This window comes from Drosophila miranda, chromosome 4 (assembly GCF_003369915.1).
Source record: "Drosophila miranda strain MSH22 chromosome 4, D.miranda_PacBio2.1, whole genome shotgun sequence".
NCBI lineage: Eukaryota > Metazoa > Arthropoda > Insecta > Diptera > Drosophilidae > Drosophila > Drosophila miranda.
The window spans coordinates 20,706,850-20,725,095 of record NC_046677.1 but is presented as its reverse complement, the minus strand read 5'-3'; the positions used below and the strand labels follow the sequence as shown (position 1 = coordinate 20,725,095).

The 18,246-nt window shown below is 42.8% G+C and overlaps 2 long non-coding RNA genes across 5 annotated transcripts in view; both read right to left on the bottom strand.

Annotated features, from left to right (window-relative positions):
- Window positions 1-15,887, bottom strand: part of LOC108163927 — a 56,364-nt gene extending 40,477 nt beyond the window's left edge. For 2 of the 4 annotated variants that reach the window (XR_004472879.1, XR_001775746.2), the window contains exons 1-9: window positions 15,721-15,885; window positions 15,511-15,665; window positions 14,641-15,452; window positions 14,431-14,585; window positions 13,564-14,372; window positions 13,354-13,508; window positions 12,655-13,295; window positions 12,387-12,582; window positions 11,951-12,231 (exon numbers count right to left, since the gene is read on the bottom strand). This is a non-coding gene — a long non-coding RNA (uncharacterized LOC108163927). Of the gene's footprint in view, window positions 1-11,950; window positions 12,232-12,386; window positions 12,583-12,654; window positions 13,296-13,353; window positions 13,509-13,563; window positions 14,373-14,430; window positions 14,586-14,640; window positions 15,453-15,510; window positions 15,666-15,720 lie in introns of all 4 variants that reach the window. The other 2 variants (XR_004472878.1, XR_004472880.1) reach the window with 2 other exon arrangements.
- A 511-nt stretch (window positions 15,888-16,398) lies between these two features.
- On the bottom strand, window positions 16,399-16,931 carry LOC108163925. The gene is made up of 3 exons (XR_001775744.2): window positions 16,814-16,931; window positions 16,604-16,758; window positions 16,399-16,545 (listed from the first exon to the last, which is right to left on the bottom strand). It is a non-coding gene; the product is annotated as an uncharacterized LOC108163925 (long non-coding RNA).
- Between the last annotated feature and the right edge of the window lie 1,315 nt (window positions 16,932-18,246).

Genomic DNA, 18,246 nt, shown 5'->3' with positions numbered 1-18,246 from the left:
GTCGGGGAAAAATGAAGAAACAAAAGTAGCGACAGTGAAAAAGAGAAATGCGGAAAATTAGGTTTGAATTTCTCCGAACAGCCCCCAAGCCCCACCCGCCCCTCAGGTGGTGGCAGGCCACCTTTTGAACCTGCTGTTGCTTCTCCTTTCTCCCTTTTTTTTCTGCCTATATACCACATCCTTTATGTGGTACATAAGACCCTGGGGCGTCTGCTCGATTATTAGCCCGTGAGGCCTGCGGGGGCTTTGAAATTCCAAAAAGGCAGACACACATTTTTTTTTTTTTTTCGTTACGTTTTGGGGCTTCCGTTTTTCTTTTTTTTTTTTGGGTGTGTTCAAGAAAATCCTTGCGCCGCCGTATTGCCTTTTAAATGTTTATGCCAAATATTTACATTTTCTGAGGTTTGGCCCAATGATAAAATATTCGATTTTAACACGAATACAAATGGCCAGGAACACGAAACCCACACACACACACCGACACACAGACAGCGACAGCGACAGACATCCTTTAAATAAAATGCCAACGAGCGATGGCGGCAATCGTGATAAGCACACACTTGATCGATGGCTCTAATGGGGTCTTATTTATTTCCCACCTCTCTGCCATCACTCAGGGCACCCCCCCTACGCCCACCCCAAAAAAAAGAGAAACCTTCTGCTGCCTTTGAGTGTTGCAAGCTGTGTTAAACATTTTAATTGAAAATTCTTGGAGTAGTTGGCATTTAAAATGCAGTCTGTGGAAAGTTATTGCTGGGGGAAAAAGCTTTTAATCCAACGGCTTTTAGAGAGTTTTCTGAATGTTTCTGTGTACAACAAAATAGGGGAATATATACGTATATATGTTCCTCTTAAGGAGTGTTTCTTTGGAAAACGTAGCTCTTCATTCTGTGAGAGGGAAACGAAGGTATTACTTGGATGTACTCTTTATTTCTACGAACGCGAATTCCTTTCTTTTTTTCTTAGAGGTGCCTTTTCGAATGATCATTCGAGTGCCTAAACTTCAGCCACTTAATCGCGATAATGAATATAATCGCAACATTATATTTTATTTTTGGAGCATGAGCCGATATAGTCGGTACGTCATCCTCTTCTCAGTGGCCGTATATTCGGTATTATTCTAGGATGACTGTACATGGATTATGGCTTATTAATATAATCTAGGGATGCCGTATTGACTGATATAAGGGCGATATATACAGTGGAGAGCACTTGTTCATCCCTTTTCAGCTTAAACACCTGTAAAATCTTTAAAAATACATCAATCCTTGCGACTTTTGATACTTTATACAAAAATATAGAATTATATTCATGTTCCTGAATTTAAATACGTTTTTTCTTTAATTTAAAGCCCTTAATCGTATCTTTTTTGAGATTATTTTCAATCTAAATATTTTTTTTTTTAAGATTTTTGAGATTATTTGCAATCTAAATATTTTTTTTTAAGATTTGTATACATATTTTTTTTTAAGATTTTTTTTTTTTATTATAAATTTTGTTCTTTATATTTTTTTTACTCATTTCCGCCCCAAAATTTTGTTGCCCGCATACTCTTCCATTGACGCAACGATTTTCCCAGGTTTTCCTCCCTCTAACGTACATCTTATATGCAAATACATCCAAAGGTCATTTATAAATCGATATCTTAACCTTTTTATACACATTTCTCATCCTTAAATCGCATATTTCTTCGTCTCTCTCTCTCTCTCGGATGTCCCTAATTCAAGTCTTAAACTGGCTATCGGCCCAAGCCCAACCCATTCGTATCAATTAGCATCCTAATTAACCTTAATTAACTTGTCAGCTGTCAATTAGGCTGGACCAAAAACAATTCGCTATGCAAAATGCAAAATGTCAAGCCACCAGAGGCCCCAGTCCGTAGTCCGTAGTCCGCAGACCAGGCCCAAGCCCCAAAAGGCTTAGCCCCGTTTTTGCAATGTGAAAATCGGCTTAGATGCGCTCAGGCACCTCAAGATGTTTTCCGCATTTTGCAGCGCTGTTTTTCCATTAATTAGTTTACGTGGCAACCCCGCCCTCTCCCCTCCCCTCTCCCCACCCCTCTCAGTGCTGTGCTGTGCAGTGCATAAATATTTGACTTTGGAGCAGCTTTTGGCATCGCTGATGCCACAGAAATGAGATTTATTTTCTTGGAAATTGGAATGAATGAAAGACAGAGAGAGATCTGTCTGCATACCAACTACAATTAGAGTCGGTGTCTGTGTGTGTCTGTGTGTATCTGTGTGTTTTCGTGTTTGTTTTTTGTGGCAAGGATTCGCCGAGCTGCCGAGATGCCGCGCTGTTTGCTCTTGTGGCAGCATTGCATAAAAAATAAGCTGTCTTTGCATTAAGCAATAAGAACAACAAAGTCGGTTGAGAAAATCCCCAGCTTTTCTTTCCCTCAACGCCCCCCCCAGTCCCCGGCGGATCCTCTCGCTGGCAGTCAAGTTTTTTGAGTAATGAAACCGCATTCTAGTCTCCGGCAAAAGTTGTGTTCTGTAAATCTGTTGGATTAATTATTACAACTCCCCCGGAATTGTTTGGCCGGAATTTTCACTAGACTTTTGCTGATTATCCCGGGGAAACGCCTTGTTTTGGTTTTTATCTAAGCGCAAAAATCAACAGCCAAATAGATGCTCTGGCCCCCAAAAACAATTATGTTTGGGGAAGGGGGGGGGGGGGGGGGGGGGGGCACAATTAAATACTCGAATAAAATGCCAGAGCCAGTGGCAGTGGCCTCCGAAAGGTTCTCACAAATTTGTGTGATGGAAATTTTTTAATTAAAAACTAATGTGGCGAAAGTCTGAGAGGGTCTAAGGGTGGGGAAGAGGGTTCGGGGAAGATACAACCCCAATACAGAGACCCTTGGACCCCACACAGACAAAGTAAATTACGCCTAATTGCGAGTGTTTAATTATGCACTAGTTTAATTTTATGGTCTTGTGGTTTGGGGCTACCCCCCCATCCCCCCCCCCCCCCCTAGCATGAAAAGTATATAAAGACATTTACGTTGAGTGTGTGTGGGTGTGTGTGGGGTGTGTGGAGCTTTCCCTAATCTGGTCTCCCTTTGAGGTCCTGCTTGTTTGCTGATAATTCCCAGCTTTCATTTACGCAACCCTGCCAAAAGTAGCAAATAATTGCTGGCTCTCTCTGTCCCTCTCTAAAACCGTTGATGGCAGAAAAGGATTTCCCATCTAGTTAGTTTTTCCTGATGGACTTATGGCCGTGTGGGTGGCTGGTGGTGGCACAGAAAATTGTTTGCGGAATTGTTTACGCCATAATAGAAATTTAGGTTGTACAAAAAGTAGAAGAAAAGCCTCTGCGCTCTCCTTCGTTTTCCACACAAAGGGAAAATTGCCGAAAAGTTTCCTCTGTTTTCTGCACTTTTCTTGTTGTCTGCTGTTTGGCCCTCAAGGGCCTGGCGGCCTGGTGGCAATTTGCGGTCCAAAAACTTATAATGTGTGCAAATTGGTCTATGAAAAAATCATGTGTGAAAATTTCAAAGAGCGTAACGTGAGGGAAAAAAGAAAGTTGCAAATTGTATTGCCTACTTTTATGGGTCTTCGGTAAGGGCCCCAGACTTGTAACGACCTTTTGCGGCTTGCAGACTTCAATTAGCCCTGAAAATAGACAACCAAAAGGGAAGGCAGAAAGAGAAAGGCTTGCCCCATCGACACCTTTTGGAAATTGAACGCTCGTTATTAAGACAAAAGCAGCTGCATAATCAAATAATAAAAAGTACAGACAAGGAACGAGTCAATATAGCAGAATAAATGAAGGAATCACCAATGGAGGAGTCTATGATAGCCCACGGGACGGGGGGAGAGAAGTCCCACAGTGGACTTAAGCAGCAGAAAACCCTGGGAAATTAATAGTCTAAGGCCGGGGGGAAAGCTCCACAGCTTTCAGACCCGAAAACAATTTAAAATTAATTGGTTCCAATGTCTGTCCAGGATGTGGTCGAAGCCGACGTTTGCCGGCGTTGGCGATGATGGAAAAGGAAGCCCTCGGACCAGAAGCAGAAGGAGCCTTGAAGCGTCTACAAATTGGTCAGCTTCCCAGGCTTTCCCCCTTTTTGCCTGGCTCTCTCGTCTAATGTCTGTGTCTATGTGGTTTGTACGCAAAATGAAATCATTTGAAAGTGTTTGCCTCCCCGTTGGCCCAAGCAAACAATAAAGCAAAAAGGGTTTTTACTCTCCTTTACGCATATTCCTTTTTTTTTTGCCAGCAAAGTTTGCCTTGCCATCAAAAGGATGAGAGGCGGAGCGGTTGGAGGATGTGAAAGCACGCCCTAATTAAATGAAAATTCATGGCGTATGCCCTGACGGAACTTTTCCATGTTATTTGCCCGTCTGCTGTCTATCGTCCTGAAAAGTATCCCCAAAATTACACCCGACAATACTTTGAATATTTTTGCAACAAGGCGGCACACACACACACACAGCTATGGATGGATGTGTGTGTGTGTGAAACACATGCCGTTACAAAGTTGTTTTGTTAATAAGATACAATGTTGCTGCAAAACCAGCAGCAGGATACACTCAAAGAGTGTCCATGCGTTGGAAAATGATGTTGGCTTTGGCCTCGGGCTAGCGCTAGATATCCTTGATATTCGTTGGATACCAAGGGCGTGGAGCGAAGGGAGGCCTAGATCAAGGGTTAGAGGGATAGATACCACTTAGGTGTGGATCGTTTCATCCCGAATCTCTTGGTAGTGCATTTTCCATTCGCTCTTTTCGTTCTACACTTTTCCAGCCTGTTGTTTTTATGCTTTTTAAAAGGCATTCTGTTGCCTGGCAGGCAGCGCAGGGCAGAGCTGCGTGTGTGTGCGAGTGTCTGTCTGTGTGTGGTTTGGCAATTATTTGAGTAGTACTACAAGATACACCCTCACACAGATGCACCCTCACACAGACATAATTACTTTGTGTACATTTGCATGGCAACCCAGGGAGGGAGAGGGAGAGAGAGATCGAGAGCGACAGAGAACAATCAGTGCGAAACATTGTAATGTTACGTATACGCAGTGTGTTCCCCGTATGAAAAGACAGGACTTTAGAGCTCCATTCCATGGAGTGGGGACTCGCAGTCTGTTTTCCGTGTAATATGCTGCCATGTTATGTCGTAAATGTCGCTTTTTATTATTTTACATACATTCTTGTGTGTTTGAGATAGGGCTTTTTCCCTACCGCTTTCCCACTGGTTTTTCCACTCTCCAGCTATTTCTTAGGGATCTCTCTGGGCTTTTGTTTTATTTACATTTCAACACGCGCTTGTAGAGCGTCAGAGCCAGACTTTCCGTCTGTCAGCCAGAACCCAGGCCCCATCTAATTCTCTTTATATAAAATGACAGACAGACTGACAGAAATAGACGAGGCGCTCAACCTACCGTGGAATGTGTCACACTCGAGAGCTGCCACATTCAATGTCGTTGATTTTCCCAATTAAATGTCTGCCAAGGATCTGGCAACTGATTAAAGTCGGTCGTCCATTTGTTACCCCCTTAAAACAATGCTCGTTGGGCCATTTGTCCCACCTGGCGTATGCGTAATGCATTGTAATTTTTATCCTAGCAGCGATAGATGGGAGTTTTCCGCGCTTTTTATTGCCACATTCTAAGCTGATTTATATGCGCGTCTGCTGCCTAATGAAATCTGTCTCCTGTGCAGCGAAGGAAATGTAATTCGTGCGCTCGAGTAGATTTTTGAGTTTTATTTTGAAATAATTTGTTCGGGAAGGTACTCGTAGAAGTAATCGGATGAGTATCTTTGGGGCTAAACATGGAAAGTTTGCATAGATATTCCTCAATATCCGTAAAAATTTACAGTAATTAAAATTAATATAAAAAAAGGCAACAAAAATCTAGTAAATTCCCTAAATGGCGTTATTGATTTTTAGATGTATCTCCTAATGTATTATTAGTTAAAGCTTTTAATATTTTTCTAATATTCTCTAAAATCCAAACCAACTATCGACACATTTGTCCTGGACAAATCAGCCAACTGGAAGTTTGGTCTGCCACAAAATGACAGCCACAAAAAATACATAAAATGTACGAATCATTAAACAAAGCTCTCAGTGAAAAACTACAACCAAATCCATACACAAAAGCTGTGCAAAAAATTGGAGGAAAATTCATTGAATTTGCCGACCAAAGTGTAAACGTAATTAATTAAAATGCAATTTGCATTTTGGTGCCCAAAGGCCATAACCGCAGCCATAAAATCCATCAGTAACGTGCAATTCACAGCTAATAAAATGCAATTTTGATGGAAAACAAACAAGCTGCGATTTCCGATGATGTTCTGGAACGCAAATTCAAGGCATTTGATGGAAAGTGGAGGTTTGAAAGGGTTTGGGAGATTTTTCTAGAGGGTCTAGGAAGTCGAGGAGTCTTGAGTAGTGAATATGTTGGGATGAGGCTTTCATTTGGAGTCTTTAACTCTGGTGCAGCTCTGCTTTGGTTAAATAGAGTCTTGTAAGACTCTAAATCTAGAGTTGGAGAACAGTTTTCATGGGATTTGTGTACTATCTCCGAAGAGCGTTTAGCGTTCAGCGCTCCACAACAGTGTGAAGCAAATTGGAGCGAGGATCTTGGAATCTTCAAAAATATATTGTATTTTAATAGGAAGTTTTCTACACAGAATCTCCTGTAGTTCTAGAGCTTTGGGCGTATTTATATTGGTCTTATTTCGAAGCACTAAATCGCATAAATTTCGTAGGCGTAAATGAGAACAACCTCTACAGATTGATGGTACTTTTTATCTATATCTATGTATCTCTATGATAATTTAATGTAATTTCTTGTAATTTAATGAGCTTACCAGTCTAGTAGTTCTTTTTTGTAGTTTTTGGTTTAGTTTGGTTTTTGGTTGGTTGTTTTTTCGTTTAAATATATTTATTGTGGGTCTCTTCTGGGGCGTTTTTTTTTTTTGTAATTAAATTTCTGTTGGTTGTTGGTTGTTGGTGGTTCATTATGCGTGGTGGGGTGTTGGGTTGGGTGGGGGGGGGTTATCTCTTCAAGTGTGTATGTATGAGAGGTACAGCAAATTAAACACGGTCATGCACGCGACTCACTGAGACGAGACATTTTAATTGACACACATCCACGATGGCACTTGACACCTGGCGTTGCAGTTGGAGTTGGAAATTTATGAGTGTGGGGATGCTGCTGGCTGAAGCTGGAGTTGAAGTTGGGATGGAGGCTTTTCCAGGATCAAAAATGAGCCTCGAGGTGATTTTTGGCTGTGGATCCGATGGAGGAGACGACTTTGACACTGATTTTCTGGCTGGATTTCCGGGATGGTCGATGGTCCTCTCGCAAAACTATCGCTGATGCTGATTTTTGTCATTCTATCAGGCTTGATTGTCCTTCAGGATCGGTTCAGTGCCCTCTGCTGCAGGCCTCTTGCCGAATGGCGGCGGCGGCGGCGGCGATGGTGGTGGTGGTGGCACTACGCGTCACATGCTAACACAACGGTAAACTGAAGAACGAAGACTGACACGCGTCGCGAGATTTTTGCTGTTGTGTGCTTGTGTGTGTGCGTGTGTGTGTGTGTAGGAGAGAGATGCAGTGGAGCAACAGCAGTGCTGGGCAGAGCAGAGCGGAGCAGAGCAGACCAGTCCACCTACAACACGCAACGACGACTGAAACGAGCGCCTGGCGAAAGGACCAACATCAGGACTCGCAGTCAGTGGCATTGCCAGTGCCCGTGGCAGAGGCAAAGAAGCAGAGGAAGAAGCAGCAGCAGCAGCAGCAGTGAAAGAAATACCAACAGCAGCAACGGCAGAGGGCGAACAGCGGCATAACAGCAGCATAACAGAACCAGCAGCAGCAGAGCAGAGCAGAGCAGCAGCAGAGCAGAGGCAAAAGCAGCAGCAGCAAAGCAGCAGCATAAGCCAAAAGCAGCAGCAACAACAACAACAACAGCCGAACTTCAAAATCTCGGCTAAACGAGAGAGAGAGCGCGAGCACCAACGAACCAGAGAGAGAAGGAGAGCGTGCGAACTGAAAGTCGTAGTGGGAGTGAGAGAAAGAGAAAGAGCAGCCGGGCCACGACGCACCCGAAGCGAGACGAACATCGTTTTTGTTGTCGATGCCTGCAATTTGCGTAGCGCATCGGTATTTTGTCGGCCGAAGTTTTGTTGTTTCCTCTGCCGCCATCGCTGCCGCTGCTGCTGCTGCTGCAATGGGTGTAAAATTGTTTGTAGAATGCACAGGCGGACGGCACTGTCCATGGATTCTTGTGGTGCTGTTGAAACTGAGAGCTGCCATTGCCATTGTTCCAGTCGGGCGCTAGGGAAATGGAATTGTGGAATTGTAACACGGATAGGAGTGCACTGCTTGTTGCTGTGTAAAGGAATGTGATAGAAAAGGCTTCATAGATTGGGGAGAAGGAATTGGTCTTGGAATACATTTTACTGGGCCAATTACTGGGAAGTTATCTGCCTAACTGAAGAGAAACCCAGCTTGTATGAGATACAAAACTCTCTAAAAATCTTAAGGGGTACTATGCCCTTAAACCCCCCTTGCCTGTACGCCGCCACTGGGTTTCAGCACTGTTAAGCCTTAACAGAGTCCCCAAAAGCAGCATCACTTGCCGTTAGACCTAAAAATGGAATCAGAACAGTACATTCCTCTCTCTCTCTCTCTCTCTCCCTTGGCGTGCAATCTCGCACGTTCCGGCACTCTCCAGATGCAATCTCTCACGTGCCGGCTCTCTTTCTCTGCCGCGGCTCAGGCGCCTGCGCTGCTACGAACCAAGCCGAAACGAAGTCAAATTCCGATGCTGCCCGGACACGGATACGGGGACCCGGAATACGGTGGAACTCGTGAAAGAACAGCGCGGCAGCTTGGACAAAGCGCAGCGTGCTCCACATATTCTTTAGCCCTACTTACACACACACGCACGCACACACAGAGATACACCCCCGCAAACGCACACTCGAACACTCGAACACCCGCACACTTACATGCATACCGTTAGATTACTGTGCGGCGTTGCCCATTAGCTGATGCCCATCGCGGCAGCGCTGCTCATTGTTCTGCCCGCGTCGCAGTCGAGGGCTTTTTTGTTGTTTATTCTGCTGCTGCTGCGCTGCCTTCAGCTGTTATCACCAAACATTGACGCCGCTGCTGATAACAGCAAAGCGTGTGGCAGAGTGTGCCAATGGAGGCACATTAAAACCAGCAACAACGACCCAATTTTTTGTTGCTCTTTGCTGCTCCTCCCGACGATAATCCCCTGAGGTGGTCATTGGCCTTACTTTTGGGGATTCCCGAGGGTTTTACAAAGGTATTTCGATTGGTTTTCCACTAAAGGAATGTACAGGGTAGGCCTGGGCGGAGAAGAGTCCTTTGAACGCACAGGGAATCTGCTGGCAGGCAGGGACAACTCTAGGCTGGACCATAGAACAGACAATAATTTTCTAGAATTACACATCGAATATTTATTACCTCTTATGGAGGGGGATATCCTTGGATGGAAGCTGAATCATAGTTATATTTTAGAGAAGACCTGTATTGGTCTTTCCATTAGTCTTGGATGTTGCTTATCGCCTCAGCGCATCAGCAGAAGCAATCTCTTAAGTGTCCCCTGCGGAGTCCTCCTTCTCTGCCTTCTCTGTCTGTGTCTGTGTATTTGGGGAGCCTTTCTAAATAACTTGCCAAACGGAAAAACGATTTAAATAAACAGCTACTACCAACAACAACAGCAAAAAGGAAAAGAAAATGAACATTCCTGCCCATTTTAATTCTCATGTTTAACTTTGAACATTTTCCACGTACCCAGCCCCTGCCCCTGCCCCTCCCCCCTGCCCGCACTACTTGAGCTTCTCCATCACCTTCAGGTTACTGCCCCACCCCTCAACTTAATTAAATGTTGAGGGGGAAAAACGCTTTTCATTTAGGCTGCATAAATTACAAAGCAAAAGTGCCACTTGGAAAACTTCAAGGAGAAAGGCCAGGCCAGGCCCCGAAATCTCTCTCGCCCTCCCTCCTCGCCCCGAGGCGTTGACTAGTGGTCTAAACGATGGGGGCGGGACTCTGCTGTGCCCTGCTGTGTCTTAGTTTATGCAAAAAATAAAATAACTGTTCCGCCACACACAGTCTCTTATTGTTGCTGGCCATTCTGTTATTTTGCTTAAATTTGGTTAAGTGAGTGGGAAAGAGCCGTCATGTTTTGGGGGCAGAAAGCTGCTTAAAGTTGGGGTTACACGACACGTTTTCTACGGTCAGTAGAAAAGTACCTCCTAAAAGTACAAATTCCTGATGAAACCTCGTCTCCTCGCAGACTCTTGGGAGAATGAATCGTCTAAATCCAAGAGGAAAGGCTTTTAGCGGGACTCTCGTGCTCCCCACATGTGAATGCCCCACCATTTCGCAGATTGATGTTGCCCTCAGAACAATTTGCTCGCCGCAGGACACTCGGAAAATGGCGCTGGCGAATGTCCTGTGGCGAGTGTTTCACAGAAAAATTACTCTTTCCCTGTTGGCTTGTCATTTGTTTATTCGGTTTCTACTTATTGTAATTTATGGGCAGGCAGCGATTTATGATTACATTGTGATTTATAGCCGCGTGGCAGGAGCCAGGCCAGGACTGCCCACAGAACGCGGCCACCTCTCACCTAATGTCACACGGCTGGCTAAAAAAAGTTTCCCCAGCAAGTTGTCGAAAGTTCTTTAGCACTTTTTCAGCTGCTTGTTTCAGCTGCTTTCGCCCCGAAAAACTTTGCCCCTTCGATATTGTTGCAGGCACAAAAAATGGCATACAATCTGTCAACGTAAAGCAGGAGCCTCCCCCCAGCCCCAGCCCCAGGCCAAGGCCCAGACGGCGCTGCCGTTGGAGCCCAAGAAAATCAATTGAAAATTGGCCATCGACTTGGATGGAGACTCAGGTGTTTATGGAAACTTTTTTATTACAAATCCAGGAAAGGATTTTCGATCCATCCCCTGTCAATCGAGAGTCCGGTTCAATGGCTGGGGAGGATTTCATTTTAAAGTCCCTTTTTGGGGCTGGGCCGGGCACTCCCTGTATTCCCAAGCTTCAAGCTGTTTCGTGCTTAATTTTACAATTGCCAATTACATTTCCATTAGGGGAGGGATGCTCACTCTCATGCTCCCCTCCATCTTCTTTTTTTTTTATACATTTTTCATGTACTCGCTCACGGCATCATTTTCACCTGACCGGCAACTGACAGGCGACGCTTGTTGTTGTGTTCAAGTGCCTCATGTTGCGGCTGTTTCCGCCTGAAATGTCAAACAAACAGCACAAATTAGGCAGCAGAGGGAAGGAGACGGAGACAGAGACAAAGACAGAGACAGAGACAGAGGTGATGCCTGTGGTAATGCGCGTGAATTGTAAAACTTTATTTTGACAGCTTTTGGCCTCCTCGGACACCTTGGGCCTTGGACATCCGTCAGACGGAGTCCTGGAGGTGGAGGTGGAGGCGGTTGTGGATGAGAATGCAGAAACTTTTCCGAATTCCCGCAAATAAGCTTTAAACATTTCTGGTGGAATTTTTATAAATTTTTATCTTTCCCTAATTCATGAAAAGTTTTCATAAATTTATTTTCTTTCTTAAATTCTATTTTTCGAAATATTTTATCTACAAAATTCTTTTATGGGAAAATTTCTTAAATTTTCTTTTATTCAACTATTTTTGTTTTTGCTTATTTTATGTAAATAAATTTGTATTCTTCCTCAAGCCTTTTGATATATATTTTAGCCAATTATTTTTATTGGCAAAAACATAACTTTGCATGTTTTATTTTAACCCTTTTTCAATACAAATCTTACATGAAATTTTTGTTCTAATTAAATCCTTGCCACATATATTTTGTGTGTTTTCATTTAATTATTGTCTGGCCTGAAACTTTGTCTGTCTGGAATATTTTTATTAAATTTCTTTGTTTATAGCAAGAAATATTTGCCATATATCCTGCCTTAGAACTCACCTGAATTGTCTTTTGTTTTGTTGAAATTATTCACCAATTTGTTCTTTCGATTTCGTTAGAAAATTTGTCAACCTTTTCATATGTATATATGTACAATTTTCGTTGTACTTTCTCTTGAAACAGTCGCTGTCATTTTTTCGTCAATTATTTACAAACGTCACTTATTTTTATTTCATTTTTATATTCACGTTTTTTTTTTTTTTGAATAATTCTGTAAATGTTTGGTTTGCTGCCAAATATGGCCGAAAGTGTAAAGCGGATTACACACATTAAATATTCAGCTAAAAAAATAATAATAATCCCTCAAAAAGGGGATTTTGAGGTGAGGGCGGTTGAGTTTGTTTTAGTTTAGTTATGGACAAATGCGCCCGAATTTCTGATTAGTCATGGCTCCAGCTCCATGTGGCAGCCAGATATTTGCTTATTTGCCACTTACCACTTAATTTTGCTTGAAATCTGCCCGGAATCAACAAGAACCTCATCTTAAGACTATTTTGGGCCCAGAGAAGTGCTTGGTAATTAGTTTTGGCAGGGCAGGGCAGCGATGAAATCGCTACAAAATCACAATTCAGCCAGAGGAAATTAACTCATTTCCACATAAATTAGTTCCGATTTCCGTTGGCTTCGTCTCTCTGGCGGAATATTATGCGTCGATTATGATTAACGATCATTGGCAGAGGGCAGAACTTTCATAAATAACTCACAGGGCAGGACTCCGGGTGGAGTGGGGGAGTGGGGAGTGAGTGTGCACAAACGGTAAACGCCACCCCAGGGGCGGGCCACATAAAAATATCAAACGACGCGACGTACAGATTTCTGACTTATTTTTTTTTTTGTATTTATGCGCAGTACTTGGGGGGCCACAGGGTATATTGGTTTAGAGCACAAGCAAGGGCCTGGAACTCTATACAGCAGCCTGGAGTTCTATCGTTTTGGATGAACCATTGGTTGTACAAAAGTCAATCTAGATGGCTCTGAAAACTGGGCTTTCTTTCAAAAATATTTCTTTGAAAAAATAAAAACTGAGTTGCCTTTGGAATTGCCTTTGTTTTTTTGTGTAAATTCCGAGAAAATGGGATTTTTACAGCCGGTTGGAATATATTCTTTAAGAAAAAGACCAGTAATGCTCTTCGCTGACAGCGGAAGACCTTCTGTTCCACCTGTCCCCTCCCACAAGCCCATAGAAAAAAAGCTAATAAAATTGTTGGAAGTTTCTATATTTTTAAAACATTTAAACGTCTGACAAGAACAGGTTGAATTATGTGTGGATGCTATCCGCTCATCTCAAGACACGTGCCACGTTCCACGTGCCACGTGGAGACGGGTCCCATCGGAGAAGTCCAACCTGTAAGTAGCCCATAATTAACACCCAATACAGCCCTTCTCCGCCAATTACCACTCACTTTGCTTCTGATGGCCTAAGCTGGCCTTAGTTTTGTGTGAAGAGTGCTGTGCCTAAGGTTGTTCTTCAATAATGGCCCATGGATTGTAGTGTTGATGTGTCAAGTGTCCCGCAACAAATCCTGTCAGCATTTGCTGCTTGTACCACCAAATCGCCCTGAAAAAAATTGTTTTATTAGAGCGTTCATTTCGATTGGAATTTGACAACTTACCCCGTGTTTGTTTCGGCCCGCAGCTCACATAGTTTACTTGTAAAAATTTTGAAAAAACACTAACAAGTTTTTTCTCCAAAAATAAAAATTGATGCTACCCAGTCGAGGTTCCGAGAAACAATGAAAATATATAAATTTTTCCGTACTCACATCGGCCGAAATTTTTCACACATGCTTTTATTCGATTTCAGAGCCTGCTATATGCTCAGCTTTTAGATCCTTTGTTTTGGTAATTCCACAGCCTGCTATCTGCTCGACTTTTTGGGGGTTAGAGGGTATCCCCGTGCCCAGTCATTTTTGTGTATTTTTTGTAATTCCTTTTGCCTAGAAAATATTTATGAGGCCTGCCACGCGTTTAGAGCACAAGCAAGGGCCTGGAACTCTATACAGCAGCCTGGAATTCTATCGTTTTCGATGAACCATTGGTTGTACAAAAGTCAATCTAGATGGCTCTGAAAACTGGGCTTTCTTTCAAAAATATTTCTTTGAAAAAATAAAAACTGAGTTGCCTTTGGAATTGCCTTTGTTTTTTTGTGTAAATTCCGAGAAAATGGGATTTTTACAGCCGGTTGGAATATATTCTTTAAGAAAAAGACCAGTAATGCTCTTCGCTGACAGCGGAAGACCTTCTGTTCCACCTGTCCCCTCCCACAAGCCCATAGAAAAAAAGCTAATAAAATTGTTGGAAGTTTCTATATTTTTAAAACATTTAAACGTCTGACAAGAACAGGTTGAATTATGTGTGGATGCTATCCGCTCATCTCAAGACACGTGCCACGTGGAGACGGGTCCCATCGGAGAAGTCCAACCTGTAAGTAGCCCATAATTAACACCCAATACACCCCTTCTCCGCCAATTACCACTCACTTTGCTTCTGATGGCCTAAGCTGGCCTTAGTTTTGTGTGAAGAGTGCTGTGCCTAAGGTTGTTCTTCAATAATGGCCCATGGATTGTAGTGTTGATGTGTCAAGTGTCCCGCAACAAATCCTGTCAGCATTTGCTGCTTGTACCACCAAATCGCCCTGAAAAAAATTGTTTTATTAGAGCGTTCATTTCGATTGGAATTTGACAACTTACCCCGTGTTTGTTTCGGCCCGCAGCTCACATAGTTAACTTGTAAAAATTTTGAAAAAACACTAACAAGTTTTTTCTCCAAAAATAAAAATTGATGCTACCCAGTCGAGGTTCCGAGAAACAATGAAAATATATAAATTTTTCCGTACTCACATCGGCCGAAATTTTTCACACATGCTTTTATTCGATTTCAGAGCCTGCTATATGCTCAGCTTTTAGATCCTTTGTTTTGGTAATTCCACAGCCTGCTATCTGCTCGACTTTTTGGGGGTTAGAGGGTATCCCCGTGGCCAGTCATTTTTTGTCTATTTTTTGTAGTTCCTTTTGCCTAGAAAATATTTATGAGGCCTGCCACGCGTTTAGAGCACAAGCAAGGGCCTGGAACTCTATACAGCAGCCTGGAATTCTATCGTTTTGGATGAACCATTGGTTGTACAAAAGTCAATCTAGATGGCTCTGAAAACTGGGCTTTCTTTCAAAAATATTTCTTTGAAAAAATAAAAACTGAGTTGCCTTTGGAATTGCCTTTGTTTTTTGTGTAAATTCCGAGAAAATGGGATTTTTACAGCCCCTTGATATATTTTTTTTCTTAAGAAAAAGACCAGAAATGCTCTTCGCTGACAGCGGAAGACCTTCTGTTCCACCTGTCCCCTCCCACAAGCCCATAGAAAAAAAGCTAATAAAATTGTTGGAAGTTTCTATATTTTTAAAACATTTAAACGTCTGACAAGAACAGGTTGAATTATGTGTGGATGCTATCCGCTCATCTCAAGACACGTGCCACGTGGAGACGGGTCCCATCGGAGAAGTCCAACCTGTAAGTAGCCCATAATTAACACCCAATACACCCCTTCTCCGCCAATTACCACTCACTTTGCTTCTGATGGCCTAAGCTGGCCTTAGTTTTGTGTGAAGAGTGCTGTGCCTAAGGTTGTTCTTCAATAATGGCCCATGGATTGTAGTGTTGATGTGTCAAGTGTCCCGCAACAAATCCTGTCAGCATTTGCTGCTTGTACCACCAAATCGCCCTGAAAAAAATTGTTTTATTAGAGCGTTCATTTCGATTGGAATTTGACAACTTACCCCGTGTTTGTTTCGGCCCGCAGCTCACATAGTTAACTTGTAAAAATTTTGAAAAAACACTAACAAGTTTTTTCTCCAAAAATAAAAATTGATGCTACCCAGTCGAGGTTCCGAGAAACAATGAAAATATATAAATTTTTCCGTACTCACATCGGCCGAAATTTTTCACACATGCTTTTATTCGATTTCAGAGCCTGCTATATGCTCAGCTTTTAGATCCTTTGTTTTGGTAATTCCACAGCCTGCTATCTGCTCGACTTTTTGGTGGTTAGAGGGTATCCCCGTGCCCAGTCATTTTTTGTGTATTTTTTGTAATTCCTTTTGCCTAGAAAATATTTATGAGGCCTGCCACGCGTTTAGAGCACAAGCAAGGGCCTGGAACTCTATACAGCAGCCTGGAATTCTATCGTTTTCGATGAACCATTGGTTGTACAAAAGTCAATCTAGATGGCTCTGAAAACTGGGCTTTCTTTCAAAAATATTTCTTTGAAAAAATAAAAACTGAGTTGCCTTTGGAATTGCCTTTGTTTTTTGTGTAAATTCCGAGAAAATGGGATTTTTACAGCCCCTTGATATATTTTTTTTCTTAAGAAAAAGACCAGAAATGCTCTTCGCTGACAGCGGAAGACCTTCTGTTCCACCTGTCCCCTCCCACAAGCCCATAGAAAAAAGCTAATAAAATTGTTGGAAGTTTCTATATTTTTAAAACATTTAAACGTCTGACAAGAACAGGTTGAATTATGTGTGGATGCTATCCGTTCATCTCAAGACACGTGCCACGTTCCACGTGCCACGTGGAGACGGGTCCCATCGGAGAAGTCCAACCTGTAAGTAGCCCATAATTAACACCCAATACACCCCTTCTCCGCCAATTACCACTCACTTTGCTTCTGATGGCCTAAGCTGGCCTTAGTTTTGTGTGAAGAGTGCTGTGCCTAAGGTTGTTCTTCAATAATGGCCCATGGATTGTAGTGTTGATGTGTCAAGTGTCCCGCAACAAATCCTGTCAGCATTTGCTGCTTGTACCACCAAATCGCCCTGAAAAAAATTGTTTTATTAGAGCGTTCATTTCGATTGGAATTTGACAACTTACCCCGGTTTGTTTCGGCCCGCAGCTCACATAGTTAACTTGTAAAAATTTTGAAAAAACACTAACAAGTTTTTTCTCCAAAAATAAAAATTGATGCTACCCAGTCGAGGTTCCGAGAAACAATGAAAATATATAAATTTTTCCGTACTCACATCGGCCGAAATTTTTCACACATGCTTTTATTCGATTTCAGAGCCTGCTATATGCTCAGCTTTTAGATCCTTTGTTTTGGTAATTCCACAGCCTGCTATCTGCTCGACTTTTTGGTGGTTAGAGGGTATCCCCGTGCCCAGTAATTTTTGTGTATTTTTTGTAATTCCTTTTGCCTAGAAAATATTTATGAGGCCTGCACGTGGGTCTCTCCGGGTAATTTTTAAGGACACGACAGCAGGACGTTGCTGGGCGCTTCTATCATTGCGCCGGCAATTACGCGACTTGCGGCGAAATATTACCAAAGTCATTGACTCGGTGGAGGACGAAGCAAGGGCCGCCTATGAATTATAGAAAAGACCAGTCGGAAGAAAGGAGGCGGAGACGGAGGAGGAGAAACCTCAGACACGACAGAATATCAATGAATATGAGTTATTTACACGCATCCGAAAGTTTTTCACTTTACAAACTCATGAAAAATACATTAAAGAGAGCCCAAAGGTTCTTCCTCAAAGGCAGATTCCCAAAGATGGCCAATGGAATGGTGGTGGGGGGTGGGTTGGACCACCAAAAATCTGTCGAGTTGTAAAAAGCCAAGGCGAAGGCCGGGCCCGGACTGTCATTAAAAATGAATTTGTGCCAAAAGCGCAACTAATGAATAAGGAAATCTCACTTCAAAAAAAGGAAAACCCCAAAATGTTTAGACGGCTCTCGTCAGCCTCGTCAAGGACCTTTGCCAATCAATCAGCTGATCAAGGAGGAGGAAAGAAATCGTTGACCTAAGAGATTTTTTCCAAGGTTCGATTTGTTTTGCTTTGTTTGCCCGCCTTTGTGCTAAGGACATACCCAGCCTCATATCTGTCCTGCCTGTCCTGCCTGTCCCCCCATTTCGAATTATACATTTGACATATTAGTTCTGGCCGATAAAGAAATTGATTTCTGCCTTTCAACGGCAGCAGCAAAGCAATCTCAGTGCCTTTTTCTATAGAAAATTGAGAAATTGAGTTATTGAGTGGTTGGAGGGTTGAATGGTTGAAAGGTTGAAAGGCTGGGGGGCTGGTGTTATTTTTGGCAGAGGTTTTAACTGGCCTAAAGTGGAAACGTAACTGCTTCATCACCTGCAGGGAATGGGAACAAATGAGGAGGTTTTTTTCCGGGAAGATGGCTGCCAGGAGAAAGCTAAACAGGCGGGAAAGTATATCCAATCAGGGAGCAGCTGATTCTTATCGGTTGACAATGGTTTTTGTTGGTTTCTCCCGGATTTTATTCGACTAAAAACTAAAAAC